The sequence below is a fragment of the Ascaphus truei genome, chromosome 11 (genome assembly GCF_040206685.1).
Source record: "Ascaphus truei isolate aAscTru1 chromosome 11, aAscTru1.hap1, whole genome shotgun sequence".
Taxonomy (NCBI): domain Eukaryota; kingdom Metazoa; phylum Chordata; class Amphibia; order Anura; family Ascaphidae; genus Ascaphus; species Ascaphus truei.
Window position 1 is genome coordinate 10,077,385 of NC_134493.1, and position 18,512 is coordinate 10,095,896.

Consider the following 18,512-nt stretch of genomic DNA (forward strand, 5'->3'; position numbering starts at 1 on the left):
TTCCTGTGCTTTCCTGGTTCCCAGCGTCCATCCGGATCAACAATGAAAACAGCAAAGGGGGAGCAAAGGGACAAATCAACGTCAAATAACACACTTGGTAATTAAAATCACATAATGACCTGTCAGAGTAGGGTGGAGGATTAAATACAAGATATATGAAATGTATTACTTACACGGCCATGTGTAAGTACAGGCCAATGGAAAGTTCTGTGAGGAATTTCTAAGAAGAGAAGTCCTCTGGTACCAAGCACTGGAACACTTCAAGGTAATCTCATGGACTGCACTGTCCCACTGTGCACTTCCTCACAGCTCCCTGAATGATCAAGGGGATAAATGGAGCGTATTTCAGGTTGGCATAAACATTTATTGGCACAATAGCAGCCAATATACACTCACTTATATATGCGTAAGGTTTTTGAGCCTGACGAAGCTGCTCAGTCGGTGAAACGCATTGCTCTTAATCGTGAGCAAGAGTGTCCCAGAGAGGCTTCCGTAGTCCTGCCCCAGCACCCGGTTTTGAACTGCGCAGTTTGTTTCCCACCGGACGCGGGAGGGGAGCTCTGTTACTGCGAGGGTGTCGGCGGTTTTCAGTGTAGCTGCTCTGGACATTTTACATATGTGAGTGTACACACAGTACCCGATACTTTTTGTTGCTTGGTGTTGTAAATAAATTGTATAGGATAACTGCGATGCTCCCCTAATAACAATCATTTTATAGTAAGTAAAAAGGTCAATTCAAATAACAATATAAAGCCAGATAACAGTATTATACTGGCCCTTTATGGAACTGCAGCTTAACCTTGAAAGGATCCTCCCTTGATCCTCATAGGTCAGTGGAGATATAGTTGTGTAGCACAACACGTTAATTCTAAGATTAAAGAAAAGAACCCAGTTAAATGCACTCAAAGTAATATTAATAGCTAAATTAGCCTGGGATACCAATTATCCCACTATATGAGGTAGAATCACCCCTACCTAGTGACACATTAGAGTGAGTCAGAGCTCACAAAAACTAATAATACAAAAATAAAAATAAAAAATATTTATTCATTATGACAACCGCGACGACTTAAATTACAAAACGAACAAATACTAAAATCCCCCATGGGGTGTTGAATCGAGACCTGCCTGGTGTAAGTCAATTGATGAGATAAGACTCAAATAATAGGATTATTATCCTCAACATACACCAGTTAATAAATGCAGTGGTTGGTACGCAGTGGAAAAAATCCCCTGCTGGTGTAATCACCTAATAGGCACATAGTATACAGGTATCAGATGACATATAAACCCCAATGTTACAGCATAAATGCTCAGTATATCACAAATATATACGTGGGTATGTGCAGTATGGCCACACAGCACGAATAGTGGAGACCTGACTACACAATTGCTAAATAGTACATCTGTAATCCTGTATAACTACATCAATTGGTGACCTAAGAAACAGATCTTACTTCAAATTCAATTGTGTAGTCAGGTCTCCACTATTCGTGCTGTGTGGCCATACTGCACATACCCACGTATATATTTATGATATACTGAGCATTTATGCTGTTACTGCTGCGGCCCCGTTTATTCTAAAACATCACCGCATTTTTCCTGGATTTTTTTCCGAATGCGGTGCACTTCACCGGGTGCATGCCGCATTCATGTTGCGTTCTCAGCCGCGGGTCATGCGCGGTTGATGCGTGGTTGATGCGCGGTTCATGCGTTTATTGAGAATGGTTTGGATTTAATAGGTTGCAATTCTTCGCGTGTCCGCCAGATGGCAGATATTCATGAATTGTAATGTGCATGCGCTTCAGTAATGTGTCGACTTGCAGGTGTTTCGTTTAAAAAAGATACTGTACCACAGTGGGCTATTGTAACTTGGCCTTGAGACTGAAGGAAGAGGTTACAATAATGTATCAATTTAGGCTTTTCATATTAAAGAAAGACAAACACAAGTTAAAGTTATTCTCCAGAGTCAGACCCGCCGCCATGAGTATTCAAGTGCAGCCAGTGTTCCAAAAACCCGACAGAAGCTACGCTTATTTAATATGGGCCGCGATTAAAGCAACAGATGATAAGATGGCAACAGTTGTTCAAATTTATCAGTATTTTATCGAAAACTTTGACTTTTTCAAATTTTCGCCAGTTCCTCATGTGTGGAAGCGTGCAATAAGGAAAAAGTTACGTAGAGATCCATGTTAATGTCGTATTGATCCCCAATTTATTGGAGGGTATTGGTGTGTATCACCAGATTTTTCCCGTATCTATGATCATGCAGACGGCAAAAGGCGAAAGGTCGTGTTAAAACCAACTAAGAAACGACAGTCGCTGGCAAGCAATGCGCCAGCACCAGCACTGGCTTCCAATAACGGTCCCACCGTCAGTGACAACCCTTGCTGTCTGTCCACGCACGGACACCTGCAGCCTGACCCGGATTTCGCGTGCAGTTTGGAGCAATCTTGCATGTACCTAAGTGATTTCCAGCCTCATCAGCTGACTACAGGTGTAGTAGTCCCGCTGCCAACTGTCAACGTGTATGATCAAGAATACTGGACTGGCAGTGGCCCGGCGCCGGCGCCAGCTGATTGGGAAATTCTATGGTGAGTAATGTTGCCTTTTTTTTTTATTTTGAAAATATCAATATCAGTGCGATTCAAAAGTCAAGCGATTCTCCTGTAAGCAATATCATTGGCTGAGCGGCTTCTACAGTACTGCAGATACTGGACAATCGGTGGAACGCTAGGCGCATGCGCATTGGAACCTTCTTGAAACGCATATGCGTGTCATTACATCGACGGTAGGCGCATGCGCATGTGAACAGGAGACGCCCCCCGAGAAAATTATTGGTGGGACTGACTGGTAACTTCTTTAGACCATTACAGTAAAACTTTTATTTCTGTTTTTCCTCAGAAAAGAAAACGGCTAATGGAGGGATTTCGATGGATAATATCGCTTTGTGTAACAATGCCTGCACATTGCTGAATCGGATTTTAAAAACCCACGTACCGGAGTCTACAGTTTAGTGGCCATTGTTATTGATTAGGATAGAATACCTGAAACAGTATGCTGATGTTTTCCGAGTATACAGTACAATACTTTTTATATACAGTATACTCTGTAATAAACCCGTAAAAATAAGAAGTATGCATTTATTCTACATGTATTACAGTACATACAGTGTGTCTTCTATACAGTACTAGTACATACTGTACAGTACAGTATGTGTCTTCTATTTTTTTTAATACTCTTGTGATGTGCAGTACTGAGCATGCCTACAGTATACAGTACAGTATGCCTGGACAGAAGTGTACATTCTAGAAACACTGTATCAAAGGAGCCAATGGAACAATTTAAAACAAATCAACATGTTCTTTTATTGGTGGAGTAAGTACAAAAACATTTATTTACAAATACTGTACAATGTAAAAACATTTTAAGTGCACAGCAATTCAAAACATCAACAGGTGTATGGTTTACTGCTACAGTAGTGAAAACATTTATGTACAGAAAGTAAAAACATTTACAGCACCTGTTATTAAAAAAACCTCTTTATTCATAAAATATACAAAACGCAACATCTCCTTTATTTCAGTACAGCAGGTCAAACATTTACAGCAGTCAGTCAGGCCTGCACCACTCCAATCCTCGAGGGCCGCAACCAGGCCCGGTTTTCAGGACAACCTTTGAAAACCGAGCCTGTTTGTTGCCCTCGGGGACTGGAATTGTGCAGGTCTAGTGTACAGTAAATAAAAACATTTATTTATTAATACATGTAAAAACACACAACATCTCCTTTATTTAATTGCAGCAGGTCAAAACATGTACAGGGTAAACAGCAAAGAAGCAAGAACCCACTGATAGCACTCAATGCCCCCAGTAAAGTAATATGATAATATTAAAAATAATCTTTAATGCTAAACTGATTAAAATAATGGGTGTTAAAATACAACAAATGACACACATATATATTAACCCTAGGGTGAGTGTATATGACACTCCGGGTTAACCTAATAGAAGAACAATTTGAGATGTATTAGATCAAACGTTCCCAGAGAACTGATATGCAGTATTCCCTAAATGTGGCAGTTAGGTTTAGGCAAAAAGTGGGGAGGGGCTGCAAAAATCCTGTCTTAGGTGTCAGACAAGTCCCAAGGTGATAAGTAAAACTCCAGGTGTTTCAGGACCTTGCCCCGGCAACCCTGTCAAAGAGGAGAGCCCTGTCATCAATTACCAAAGCCCTATGCGATAATGGGATCCGGTATAGATGGCTGCTCCCATTTGGATTAATGGTGTTAAAAAATGGGGTGGCGTTCACTCTGAAACATATGGAGGGGAGAGCTGAGTTTCTGAAAAAAATAGGCCTACCTGTCTCTTCCCTCTGGGCTGTTTTTGTTGTGTCTCCCCCCCCCCCCTTCCACCTATGTACAAGAGGACAGACTGTGTCCATTTAATACATGCACTTACTTTCTGTGTTTTCATTATCTCTTTATTTTCTGAGATCAACATCTTGCGCTGACCGCTACATTGTATCCATCGCCGCTATAAGAAGATCCTGGGTTTCATCTTCTTCTTGGTCAAGCTGCAGAACTGTGACAAGGGCTAGTATATACTCACTTCTTTGGTTTCTACACTAGCCCACAGGTGTTATACTTTTACACGCCACATAAGGAAGGGAGCGCCCCAGCTCTGTTTTTTGTTCTAGTACTGTAACAGTGTCACATTTCGGCATATACAGCGCTCTCCCCTCGCTCAGGATAATTAACTGCACTGCAGGGTATTTCAACTTCTTATCTTCCATACAATGCAGTACATCTCTCCCACATCATTCCTTTGAACGTGTGTCTGGTTTCAATCACATTCCTGCTTGACAGCAGGTGATTACTACGCATGCTCCTGTTACTTCGCCAACCACTGCTTGCTTGAGTGAGTGACCAACAAAAATTAAAAAAAAAAAATTTATTCTAATTTTTTTTTCTCCACAAGCCTGCAAAAACCATCTTACTGTATTACGATATTCAATCTGTGCTGTAGCTTTTGACTGCGGCCCTGTGCGTTTGACTGCACATGGTTGATTTGTGTGCTTTTTACGTACTGTATTTGGGGGTGTATTATTATGATGAACTGCCTTTTGAAATTAAAGTATGTCATTATCTTTGAACTTCATGCAGCTGTACCCTGTAGCCCCCTCCCCCATGAACACACACAAGGCTAGCTCAAGGATTTGAAATTCCACGGAGTCGTTAATTTTCTGAATCTTGACATTGTGTTCTTAATCCGTTCATAGCCGAGCTACAAAGCCTCACTGCGCCTGCGTGTAATCCATTTTGAGATGGCAGCTATCTGCTTACTGCGCATGACTCACCCAACCCCACTCCACAGAGTTGTTCATTTTCTGAATCTTGACATTGTGTTGTTAATCCGTCCATAGCCGAGCTACAAAGCCTCACTGCGCCTGCGTGTAATCCTTTTTGAGATGGGAGCTAGCTGCTTACTGCGCATGACTCACCCAACCCCCCCCCCTCTCCACAGAGTCATTAATTTTCTGAATCTTGACATTGTGTTGTTGATCCGCTGTAATTTTTCACGTTTAGGATTTCTGTCTTGGTATCTACAGTATGTCATTTATCGCATCCCTTCTTTGCAGAATCCTTTATTACTGTAGTCTGCACTAATTATTTTCTTTATTTAAAAAAAAAAAAAAAATATATAAACTGTAATGAATTCCTTGGAAAAGTGAAGTTGAGTTTTACAATGAATATAAATGTGACATACTGTAACTAAAGAAAGCTAGACTGTCACGCTGGAGGAATTTTACTCACCCTTAGTATGTCAGTTCTGACAGCAGTGAAACCTAATTTCAGTTTGAGTGAGGTTTATACACAATTGGGCCATAGAAATAGATGTTATCCTGTTTATTGAATGATAAGGTGCACGTTGGACAAGGGAATTTCAAATAAATCCCAAAAAGGGAAACTTATCATAATACAAGTATCCACAGCACTCAATTATGTATAATAAAAACCCCACATGTATTGCAGATATCAGGGGGAGACAGTGAAAATAGTTACGTTTCAAGCTAACATTGTTAATCCGTCCATAGCCGAGCTTCAAAGCCTCACTGCGCCTGCGTGTAATCCTTTTTGAGATGGGAGCTAGCTGCTTACTGCGTATGACTCACCCAACCCCCCCCTCTCCACAGAGTCGTTAATTTTCTGAATCTTGACATAGTGTTGTTAATCCGTCCATAGCCGAGCTACAAAGACTCACTGCGCCTGCGTGTAATCCTCTTTGAGATGGGAGCTAGCTGCTTACTGCGCATGACTCACCCAACAGCCACAGAGTCATTACTTTTCTGAAGCTAGTCATTGTGTTTTTAATCCGTCCCTAGCCGAGCGTCAATCACCTCACTGCACCTGCATGTAATCCTCTTTGAGATGGGAGCTAACGCATGACTCACCTAACCCCCTCAACCCTTTGAGGCTTTGTTTACGGTAACGCTTTGGAAAATCCCTTCTCGAATTTGAAATGTAAATCTGATTTGCACAGCATTGTGAGAATTGAGAGTTAAAAAAAACATTAACTTATTCATGTTGTTTTGTCATTCATTCTTATTCATTGGTGTACTGTAGGTGTGGGGAGGGGGGGTATGATTATGACTAGCAGGAATGTAAATAAATATTTATTTTATTTTATCAGGAACCAAAAAATACAAATATAAAAATAATCATGAATAATACATAATGCAGTCTTTATTAAGTTCTTCTGGCAGATTGAAATTGGATAAACATTTAGAAAACATTTGTAAAACATGGATAAACATGAATAATGCACATTTATAAGAATATTATTTAATAATATATATTGTAATGTATAATATATATATATATATATATAGTAATATTATTTTTTCCGTCTTTATCTTCTTCCTCATTCTGTGTACAGTACAGTAGTTTATTGAGAGAGGAGAGGTTTTGTGTACATCATTACTGCTGTTTATATACTGTACATTTGACTGTACAAACAGATTAGACTGGTCACATCACCCCACCTCCCCCCAGGCCACCCTTTTTTCCTGAAACGACAAGAAAACAAAAAATTAGTGCAGTTATGTGCGTACTGTATTATGACATTGTGTGATGTGTAATTATTTTAGCGCTCGTGATATTAGCATTTTATTCTCGCTGTCTGCAATACTTCAATGCCGTGTAAAAACTCGGGGGGGCGTTTGCGAGCTGTTGTCTTGGAGGTCTAATGCCTTCGCGGTTCAACCTACGTCAGTACACAGTCTGTGTGTGCGTGCGCAGTAATAGTCAATTTGCATATTTAAAGTATACATGCATTTGCAGTGCTGTACTGTACAGTATGTCTCATTTGAAAATCGTTGAAATGCATAGGCATGTACAGTACTGTAACAGTGTCACATTTAGGCATACTGTATACAGCGCTCTCCCCTCGCTCAGGATAATTAACTGCACTGCAGGGTATTTCAACTTCTTATCTTCTCTACAATGCAGTACATCTCTCCCACACCATTCCTTTGAATGTGTGTCTGGTTTCAATCACATTCATGCCTGACAGCAGGTGATTACTGCGCATGCGCCTGTAACTTCGCCCACCACTGCTTGCTTGAGTGAGTGACCAAAAAAACCAAAAAACTTTTTTTTTATTTTAATTTTTTTTTCTCCACAAGCCTGCAAAAACCATCTTGATACTGTATTACGATATTCAATCTGTGCTGTAGCTTTTGACTGCGATCCTGTGCGTTTGACTGCACATGGTTGATTTGTGTTCTTTTTACGTACTGTATTTGGAGGTATAGGGATCATATTATTATGGTGAACTGCCTTTTGAAATTAAAGTATGTCATTATCTTTGAACTCCATGCAGCTGTACCCTGTAGCCCCCTCCCCCATGAACACACACAAGGCTCGCTCGCTCAAGGATTTGAAACTCCACAGAGTCATTAATTTTCTGAAGCTTGACATTGACGCTCGGCTATGGACGGATTAAGAACACAATGTAAAGCTTCAGAAAATTAATGACTCTTTGGAGGGGGGGTTGGGTGAGTCATGCGCAGTAATCAGCTAGCTCCCATCTCAAAGAGGATTACACGCAGGCGCAGTGAGGCGCAGTGAGGCGCAGTGAGGCGCAGTGAGGCGCCTGCGTGTAATTCTCTTTGAGATGGGAGCTAGCTGATTACTGCATATGACTCACCCAACCCCCCCCCCCCCTTCCACAGAGTCATTAATTTTCTGAAGCTAGTCATTGTGTTTTTAATCCGTCCCTAGCCGAGCGTCAATCACCTTGCTGCACCTGCGTGTAATCCTCTTTGGGATGGGAGCTAGTTGATTACTGCGCATGCGCCTGTAACTTCACCCACCACTGCTTGCTTGAGTGAGTGACCAAAAAAAACAAAACGTTTTTTTTATTCTAATTTTGTTTTCTCCACAAGACGGCAAAAACCATCTTGATACTGTATTACGATATTCAATCTGTGCTGTAGCTTTTGACTGCGATCCTGTGCGTTTGACTGCACATGGTTGATTTGTGTTCTTTTTACGTACTGTATTTGGAGGTATAGGGATCATATTATTATGGTGAACTGCCTTTTGAAATTAAAGTATGTCATTATCTTTGAACTCCATGCAGCTGTACCCTGTAGCCCCCTCCCCCATGAACACACACAAGGCTCGCTCGCTCAAGGATTTGAAACTCCACAGAGTCATTAATTTTCTGAAGCTTGACATTGACGCTCGGCTATGGACGGATTAAGAACACAATGTAAAGCTTCAGAAAATTAATGACTCTTTGGAGGGGGGGTTGGGTGAGTCATGCGCAGTAATCAGCTAGCTCCCATCTCAAAGAGGATTACACGCAGGCGCAGTGAGGCGCAGTGAGGCGCAGTGAGGCGCAGTGAGGCGCCTGCGTGTAATTCTCTTTGAGATGGGAGCTAGCTGATTACTGCATATGACTCACCCAACCCCCCCCCCCTTCCACAGAGTCATTAATTTTCTGAAGCTAGTCATTGTGTTTTTAATCCGTCCCTAGCCGAGCGTCAATCACCTTGCTGCACCTGCGTGTAATCCTCTTTGGGATGGGAGCTAGTTGATTACTGCGCATGCGCCTGTAACTTCACCCACCACTGCTTGCTTGAGTGAGTGACCAAAAAAAACAAAACGTTTTTTTTATTCTAATTTTGTTTTCTCCACAAGACGGCAAAAACCATCTTGATACTGTATTACGATATTCAATCTGTGCTGTAGCTTTTGACTGCGATCCTGTGCGTTTGACTGCACATGGTTGATTTGTGTTCTTTTTACGTACTGTATTTGGAGGTATAGGGATCATATTATTATGGTGAACTGCCTTTTGAAATTAAAGTATGTCATTATCTTTGAACTCCATGCAGCTGTACCCTGTAGCCCCCTCCCCCATGAACACACACAAGGCTCGCTCGCTCAAGGATTTGAAACTCCACAGAGTCATTAATTTTCTGAAGCTTGACATTGACGCTCGGCTATGGACGGATTAAGAACACAATGTAAAGCTTCAGAAAATTAATGACTCTTTGGAGGGGGGGTTGGGTGAGTCATGCGCAGTAATCAGCTAGCTCCCATCTCAAAGAGGATTACACGCAGGCGCAGTGAGGCGCAGTGAGGCGCAGTGAGGCGCCTGCGTGTAATTCTCTTTGAGATGGGAGCTAGCTGATTACTGCATATGACTCACCCACCCCCCCCCCCTTCCACAGAGTCATTAATTTTCTGAAGCTAGTCATTGTGTTTTTAATCCGTCCCTAGCCGAGCGTCAATCACCTTGCTGCACCTGCGTGTAATCCTCTTTGGGATGGGAGCTAGTTGATTACTGCGCATGCGCCTGTAACTTCACCCACCACTGCTTGCTTGAGTGAGTGACCAAAAAAAACAAAACGTTTTTTTTATTCTAATTTTGTTTTCTCCACAAGACGGCAAAAACCATATTGATACTGTATTACGATATTCAATCTGTGCTGTAGCTTTTGACTGCGACCCTGTGCGTTTGACTGCACATGGTTGATTTGTGTGCTTTTTACGTACTGTATTTGGGGGTGTAGGGATCATATTATTATGGTGAACTGCCTCTTGAAATTAAAGTATGTCATTATCTTTGAACTTCATGCAGCCGTACCCTGTAGCCCCCTCCCCCACGAACACACACAAGGCTCGCTCGCTCAAGGATTTGAAACTCCACAGAGTCATTCATTTTCTGAAGCTTGACATTGATGCTCGGCTATGGACGGATTAAGAACACAATGTAAAGCTTCAGAAAATTAATGACTCTGTGGAGGGGGGGGGTTGGGGGAGTCATGCACAGTAATCAGCTAGCTCCCATCTCAAAGAAGATTACACGCAGGCGCAGTAAGGTGCAGTGAGGCGCCTGCGTGTAATCCTCTTTGAGATGGGAGCTAGCTGATTACTGCGCATGACTCAACCAACCCCCCCCCCCCAACCTTTTGAGGCTTTGTTTATGGTAACGCTTTGGAAAATCCCTTCTCGAATTTGAAATGTAAATCAGATTTGCACAGCATTGTGAGAATTGAGAGTTAAAAAAACCATTATCTGATTAATGTTGTTTTGTCATTCATTCATCTTCTTTGGTGTACTGTACTGTAGGTGTGTGTGTGTGGGAGGGGGGGGTGTCAATGATTATGATTAGCAGGAATGTAAATAAATATTTATTTTATTTTATCAGGAACCAAAAAATTCAAATATAAAAATAATCATGAATAATACATAATGCAGTCTTTATTCAGTTTTTCTGGCAGATTGAAATTGGATAAGCATTTATAAAACATTTATAAAACATGGATAAACATGAATAATGCACATTTATAATAATATTATTTAATAATATATAATTTATAATATATATATAGTAATATAATTTTTTCCGTCTTTATCTTCTGCCTCATTCTGTGTACAGTACAGTAGTTCATTGAGAGAGGAGAGGTTTTGTGTACATCATTACTGCTGTTTATATACTGTACACTTGACATACAGATTAGACTGTACACAACGCCCCCCCTCTCCCCCAGTCCATCATTTTTCCCTGAAAAGACAAGAAAACAAAAAATGAGTGCAGTTATGTGCGTACTGTATTATGGCATTGTGTGATGTGTAGTACTACAGTACATGGCTGGTGCTGCTTTCTCTGGAAAGAAAAACATTGAGCAGTTAGGTTCATACTGTATTATGGCATTGTGTACTGTATAGCTACTCCACATTGGACTACAGTTAAATACTACTGTATGTAACCAGATGGCTGGTGCTGCTCTCTCTGGAAAGAAAAAAATTGAGAAGTTACTGTACTGTAGGTGCATACTGTATTATGGCATTATGGCATTGTGTATGCAGTAAAAAGTAGTACTGTCAAACTAGTCTATACTGGAACTACTGTATACTCTGACTATTAGGAAAGAAAAAATCTGTGCCATATTTACCTGTATCATACTGTACTTACAATACTACAGTACTACTTTCCTGATGCTTGCCCATTACGCGTGATCACAATGGGCAACACAGTCGCAATATGGTTAATATATTTATTGCAGCGTTCCACGGTGAGTACATAGTTCCAAAAACTCAGTATGCCTTTCGTCAACTCATCCTTTTTGGAGGGTTTCACCACTTTCTAGATATGGTCCTTCAGCAAATGCCAGACCATTTCGATCGGATTGAAGTTTGGCGATCTGTCATTGGAAAAAAAGGACAATTAGTTTAAGACATACAGTACACAGTAAAAACAGTGGGAAAATATGAGACACGGTTACCGCACTCACTCCGCTGGCGTATTCACCCAGTTGATACCGCGCTCAAGGATATGCGCTGTTGACGCGGTATGCTTTGGATCATTGTCCTGGTAGAAACGGTGACCATCCGGGAACTCGCGTGTGATGTATTCCACTATCTCAGGCACAATTTTGTCTTGGAAGAAAGCTTTATTCATGATTCCTATAACAAGAAAAGAAAAGTGCTCAAAAAACTGCACAATAGTACAGTACAGTGCATAAGGCTACACTAGTACAGTACAGTGCATAAGGCTACATTATATTTTATATATTTTACCTTCAAAGATAACAATGCTTCCTGGTCCACGCCTAGAGATGGCACCCCACACATGCATCTTCACGGGGTGTTTTGGCCGCGGCTTCATAGATATGCGACCTTTTTTTTTGGAATGAAAAGGTGGCAAATCTTTCCAGTGATACAGTAGACTCGTCAGTGAAGATGCAATCCTGGAAAGTTTCCCCACTGTCGATCCATGCCTGGGCCTGGACCACTCTTTTGATTTTGTTTACGTCCCTTATCATGGGGTACGCTCTGTAATGACAAGGAATAAATAATTTTAGCGGTACAGCACAATTTCCTTAACAACATTTTTACCTCCTGTACTGTCCAGTACTAACCTCACACGTCCATATTTCCATCCAATTCTGCGTCTCATCTTCTTTTTGCTGGTCTCGGATACAGTCAGATTGTGATTTTCCTGCAGAGTGTATTTGACCCTTAATGCACTCTTCTCATCATTCTCCTCACTTATTTTGTCGACCAGAAGAGTTGTCTCCCTACAATGTAAAGAAAAACAATCCGGTAAGTTACAGTGCAGTAGGCCACAAGCACAGCACATCATTTGGTGTACAAATAGTATACAATGAGATATTGTTCTATTAATATGCATACAGAACACCTACAAGCTCAAATTGAACCCCCAAAATACCCACAACATATATATAAGCAGTGTTCGTCAATTGTATACATTTACTCGCCCGGGGCGGGTGGATTTAACCCCCGGGCGAGTAAATATTGGCACAAGCAGCACACGTGTATTTTTTACATTTCCCGCCGCTCGCGCTGCTGTTTTTCCCGCGCTCTCGCTGGAGAAAAAAAAAAAAAGCCGGCTCTCTGATCACTGCCTTCGCTCCTCCCCCGCCTCTCAGCAACTTCCCCTCCTCAGCTCTTCCACTCCTCCCCCTTCCGCCAGCCAGCTCCTTCCACGCCAGTCTGCCTCAGACCCCTGCAGGGCCATCTGTCACCCCCCCCTCCCATCGGGCCATCCGCCCCCCCCCCTCCCTCCCATCGGGCCATCCGCCCCCCCCCCCCTCCCTCCCATCGGGCCATCCGCCCCCCCCCCCTCCCTCCCATCGGGCCATCCGCCCCCCCCTCACATCGGGCCATCCACCCCCCCCCTCACCCCAATCTCTCCCGGCCTCCGTGCCCACCCCACGCGTGCCTCTCCCTGCTCTAAGCAGGGGAAATCCCCTCACCGGAGCCTCTCCCTGCTCTAAGCAGGGGAAATCCCCTCACCGGAGCCTCTCCCTGCTCTAAGCAGGGGAAATCCCCTCACCGGAGCCTCTCCCTGCTCTAAGCAGGGGAAATCCCCTCACCGGAGCCTCTCTCGGAAATCCCCTCACCGGAGCCTCTCCCTGCTCTAAGCAGGGAAATCCCCTCACCGGAGCCTCTCCCTGCTCTAAGCAGGGGAAATCCCCTCACAGGGGCCTCTGCCTGCTCTAAGCAGGGAAATCCCCCTCACCGGAGCCTCTCCCTGCTCTAAGCAGGGGAAATCCCCTCACCGGAGCCTCTCCCTGCTCTAAGCAGGGGAAATCCCCTCACCGGAGCCTCTCCCTGCTCTAAGCAGGGGAAATCCCCTCACCGGAGCCTCTCCCTGCTCTAAGCAGGGGAAATCCCCTCACCGGAGCCTCTCCCGGAAATCCCCTCACCGGAGCCTCTCCCTGCTCTAAGCAGGGAAATCCCCTCACCGGAGCCTCTCCCTGCTCTAAGCAGGGGAAATCCCCTCACCGGGGCCTCTGCCTGCTCTAAGCAGGGAAATCCCCTCACCGGGGCCTCTGCCTGCTCTAAGCAGGGAAATCCCCTCACCGGGGGCCTCTGCCTGCTCTAAGCAGGGGAAATCCCCTCACCGGAGCCTCACCCTGCTCGGTCTAAGCAGGATACTGCGGTGTCGGCGTCCCCCTCTGGAGGGGGCACGGCCCCTTGCAGAGGCCCTCCTGCCGTGCGGAGGCCCCCGCTGCCATGTGCGACCCCCCTGCCTTGCAGAGGCCCTCCTGCCGTGCGTAGGCCCCCGCTGCCATGTGCGACCCCCTGCCTTGTGGGTGAGTGTTTGTGTGTGTGAGTGACAGACTGTGTGTGTGTGTGAGTTTGTCTGAGTGAGAGTGGGTGTCTGTGAGTGTGTCACCCTCTCTCCCTCTCCCTGTGTCACCCTCTCCCTGTGTCACCCTCACCCTGTGTCACCCTCACCCTGTGTCACCCTCACCCTGTGTCACCCTCTCCCTCTGTCACCCTCTCCCTGTGTCTCCCTCTCCCTGTGTCACCCTCTCTATCCCTCCCTCTCCCTGTGTCACCCTCTCCCTCTCCCTGTGTCACCCTCTCCATGTGTCACCCTCTCCATGTGTCACCCTCTCCCTGTGTCACCCTCTCCGTGTCACCCTCTCCGTGTCACCCTCCCTCTCCGTATCACCCTCTCCCTGTGTCACCCTCTCCCTCCCTCCCTGTCACCCTCTCCCCCTGTGTCACCCTCTCCCTGTGTCACCCTCCCTCTCCCTGTGTCACCCTCCCTCTCCCTGTGTCACCCTCTCCCTCTCCCTGTGTCACCCTCTCCCTCTCCCTGTGTCACCCTCTCCCTCTCCCTGTCACCCTCTCCCTGTGTCACCCTCTCCTTGTGTCACCCTCCCTCTCCCTGTCTCTGTGTCACCCTCTCCTTGTGTCACCCTCTCCCTGTCTCTGTGTTACCCTCTCCCTCTCCGTGTCACCCTCCCTGTCCCTGTCACCCTCCCTCTCCCTGTGTCACCCTCCCTCTCCCTGTGTCACCCTCCCTCTCCCTGTGTCACCCTCCCTCTCCCTGTGTCACCCTCCCTCTCCCTGTGTCACCCTCCCTCTCCCTGTGTCACCCTCCCTCTCCCTGTGTCACCCACCCTCTCCCTGTGTCACCCACCCTCTCCCTCTCCCTGTGTCACCCTCTCCCTGTGTCACCCTCTCCCTGTGTCACCCTCTCCCTGTGTCACCCTCTCCCTGTGTCACCCTCCCTCTCCCTGTGTCACCCTCCCTCTCCCTGTGTCACCCTCCCTCTCCCTGTGTCACCCTCCCTCTCCCTGTGTCACCCTCTCTCTCCCTGTGTCACCCTCTCTCTCCCTGTGTCACCCTCTCTCTCCCTCTCCCTGTGTCACCCTCTCTCTCCCTGTCCCTGTGTCACCCTCTCCCTGTCCCTGTGCCACCCTCTCCCTGTCCCTGTGTCACCCTCTCCCTGTCCCTGTGTCACCCTCTCCCTGTGTCACCCTGTCCCTGTGTCACCCTCTCCCTGTCCCTGTGTCACCCTCTCCCTGTCCCTGTGTCACCCTCTCCCTCTCCCTGTGTCACCCACCCTCTCCTTGTGTCACCCACCCTCTCCTTGTGTCACCCACCCTCTCCCTGTGTCGCCCTCTCCCTGTGTCGCCCTCTCCCTGTCACCCTCTCTCTGTCACCCTCTCCCTCTCTCTGTCACCCTCTCCCTCTCTCTGTCACCCTCTCCCTCTCTCTGTCGCACTCTCCCTCTCTCTGTCGCACTCTCTCTGTCGCACTCTCTCTTTGTCTCTCATTCTCTTACTGTGTGTGTCTCTCATTCTCTCTCTTTCTCTGTGTGTCTCTTTCTCTGTGTGTCTCTCTTTCTCTCTGTGTGGGTGTGCCGCTCTCTGTGTGTGTGTGGGTGTCTGTCTGTCTCTCTCTGTCTCTCTCTGTGAAGTGCCGACGTCCAGACATTGGTTAAGGGGTTCAGGAAACTAGTCATTCACATCTGGCTTTTATTTCTAGATCCGACATTGACACACACACACACACACACACGACTAATTGTAGTATAATGTAATACAATAAATACATTTATGTCAAAAACGAATGTTGTTCTGACTAGGAATTTATTAAATGTATTTTATTTATATATTTTATTTTAAAGCAGGGTTGGGGGCAGGACTAGGGGCGGAGTTGGGGGTGGGACTAGGGCGGAGTTGGGGGCGGGACTAGGTGGCGAGTAGATTTTTTGGTTGGGCGAGTAGATTTTTGGGTGATTTGTCGAACACTGTATATAAGCATATAAGTTTCACAGAGGAGTGCTACTGAGCATGGCAATATGTATTTAAAAATATATATCTATTAATATGCAGCAATATAAAAAATATATATACTGTACTGTTGTAATATAAATCTACCTTAATCACAAAAAATTAGATACAGTAGGTCTACTGTACACAATATATTGTTCTATTAATATGCAGCAATATAAAAAATATATATACTGTTGTAATATAAATATACCGAAATAACTAAAATATTAGATACAGTAGATCTACAGTACACAATATATTGTTCTATTAATATGCAGCAATATAAAAAATATATATACTGTTGTAATATAAATATACCGAAATAACTAAAATATTAGATACAGCAGATCTACTGCACAGTACACTAGTAGATCTACAGTACAATATTTTTTATATTAAAAACAAAATTAAGTTTATATAAATATACTTACGTGTTAGTTACCCTTGGTGCCCTTTTGTGTTCTCTGTTTTTTCCGTGTGCATGATAGCTCACGGTGGTTGCTGGCACAACGATGCCAGAAGTAGCTAACCAGTGTTGGATAGCAGCAATTTGGTGTCCGCTCGTGTACATCTCCTTAATTCGCAGTCGTAGTAGGTAAACAGCAAAGAAGCAAGAACCCACTGATAGCACTCAATGCCCCCAGTAAAGTAATATGATAATATTAAAAATAATCTTTAATGCTAAGCTGATTAAAATAATGGGTGTTAAAATACAACAAATGACACACATATATATTAACCCTAGGGTGAGTGTATATGACACTCTGGGTTAACCTAATAGAGGAACAATTTGAGGTGTATTAGATCAAACGTTCCCAGAGAACTGATATGCAGTATTCCCTAAATGTGGCAGTTAGGTTTAGGCAAAGGGTGGGGAGGGGCTGCAAAAATCCTGTCTTAGGTGTCAGACAAGTCCCAAGGTGGGTGAAGTGGGTGGATAATATGAGACAGATCGTAATGCTTCTGTATTAGGCAATGGATCAATACACACTAGTCAGTGTGTGCTTACATTACATATACTATATTGCTCCAATAATAGGTAATAAATCGTATATCTTACTTAATAATATCCCACATATAATCACCTAAAAACAGCTAATGAACTCCTGGTGCTAGAGAGCTAGCTATCATACACAGAACATAAGTACAGTGGCTAATAGATCCCTATAGACGGTGTGGCTGTAAGTATACCTGTGCACATATTCATGAATGTGCTGCCACCGTCAGGGATGCTAATACCACTAAATCAAACTGTGTAATGGGAGAAAGAGGCAGCCCTACCCGCACCATAAGCTGCCGAGTCACCACATAAACTTCTGCCCAGTATCGAAGGGAGTACACGCATTCAGTCTGACAGCTGATTGCTCTGCAACTTGGAAGGCTGCCACATCAATACTGACTGCGCGCGTGCACGGGATGGATGCCGACGCGCGCGTTTTGCGATTTAAACGCTTTCTCAAGGCTTAGTGTGAGGGGGAAGTCCCATTGAACATAGTAAGATTTATATATGCACGAGTGTGTTTCGATTGGTTGGGAGTTTCACCCTAGAGGTCTGCCTATGTAGTGCTGGTGTACAGGCACTAATTCAGCACTACCTAATAAACACAGGCTGCCCTCAAGCTTATTACATTGATATAATCACAAAAACGTTACAGCAGTACATTTTAGATGAATAAAGCACTGATGCACATGAGGAGGAAGGGGAGAGGATGAGGGGGGGAGAGAGGATGAGTAGTGGGAAGTGAGAGGATAAGAAGGGGGAAGAGGAGGGGGAGATAGGATGGGGAGAGATGATGTGGTAGGAGAGAGGATAAGGAGGGGAGGAAAGCGGATGAGGAAGGGGATAGGAGAGAGAAAGAATGGGGAGGGGTGGGAGAGGGAATGGGGGTGGGGGTGGGAGAGAATGGGGGAGGGATGGGAGAGAGAGAATGGGGATATAACAAAAAATATATACTTCATAAAACTCATATGGGTTTTGTTGAGATATGGGTCTCTCTCGGCCCACTTGGTTTGGACATGCGAGAAGGACTTACAGAAGAGCAAAACCTAGAAATCCAATCGGATAAGGCTCTTTCTGCACGCTTTTGCACAACTTACAGCTACTAGAATATCCCTGTGTCTATCCAAGAGGAGGTTTTAGTGTACTGACAAAAAACATCCCAAAAATAAATTGTAATTAAGGCCGCGAGGTGTCACTGTATATAGAACATAGATCCAGTAGCACTCTCATTGTAAAAAACTCTTATCTCTATCCCCCCACAAATAAGCAGGGGGACCCATTCAATACCCATAATGCATATGTCTGAAGCATTAAAGCAAAGTGCAGTGCTGTACCAAAGTAGTAGTTTAGTTTAGGCTGCCCTTGAATGGAGTTGAACACTTCCCCAGTGCTGGA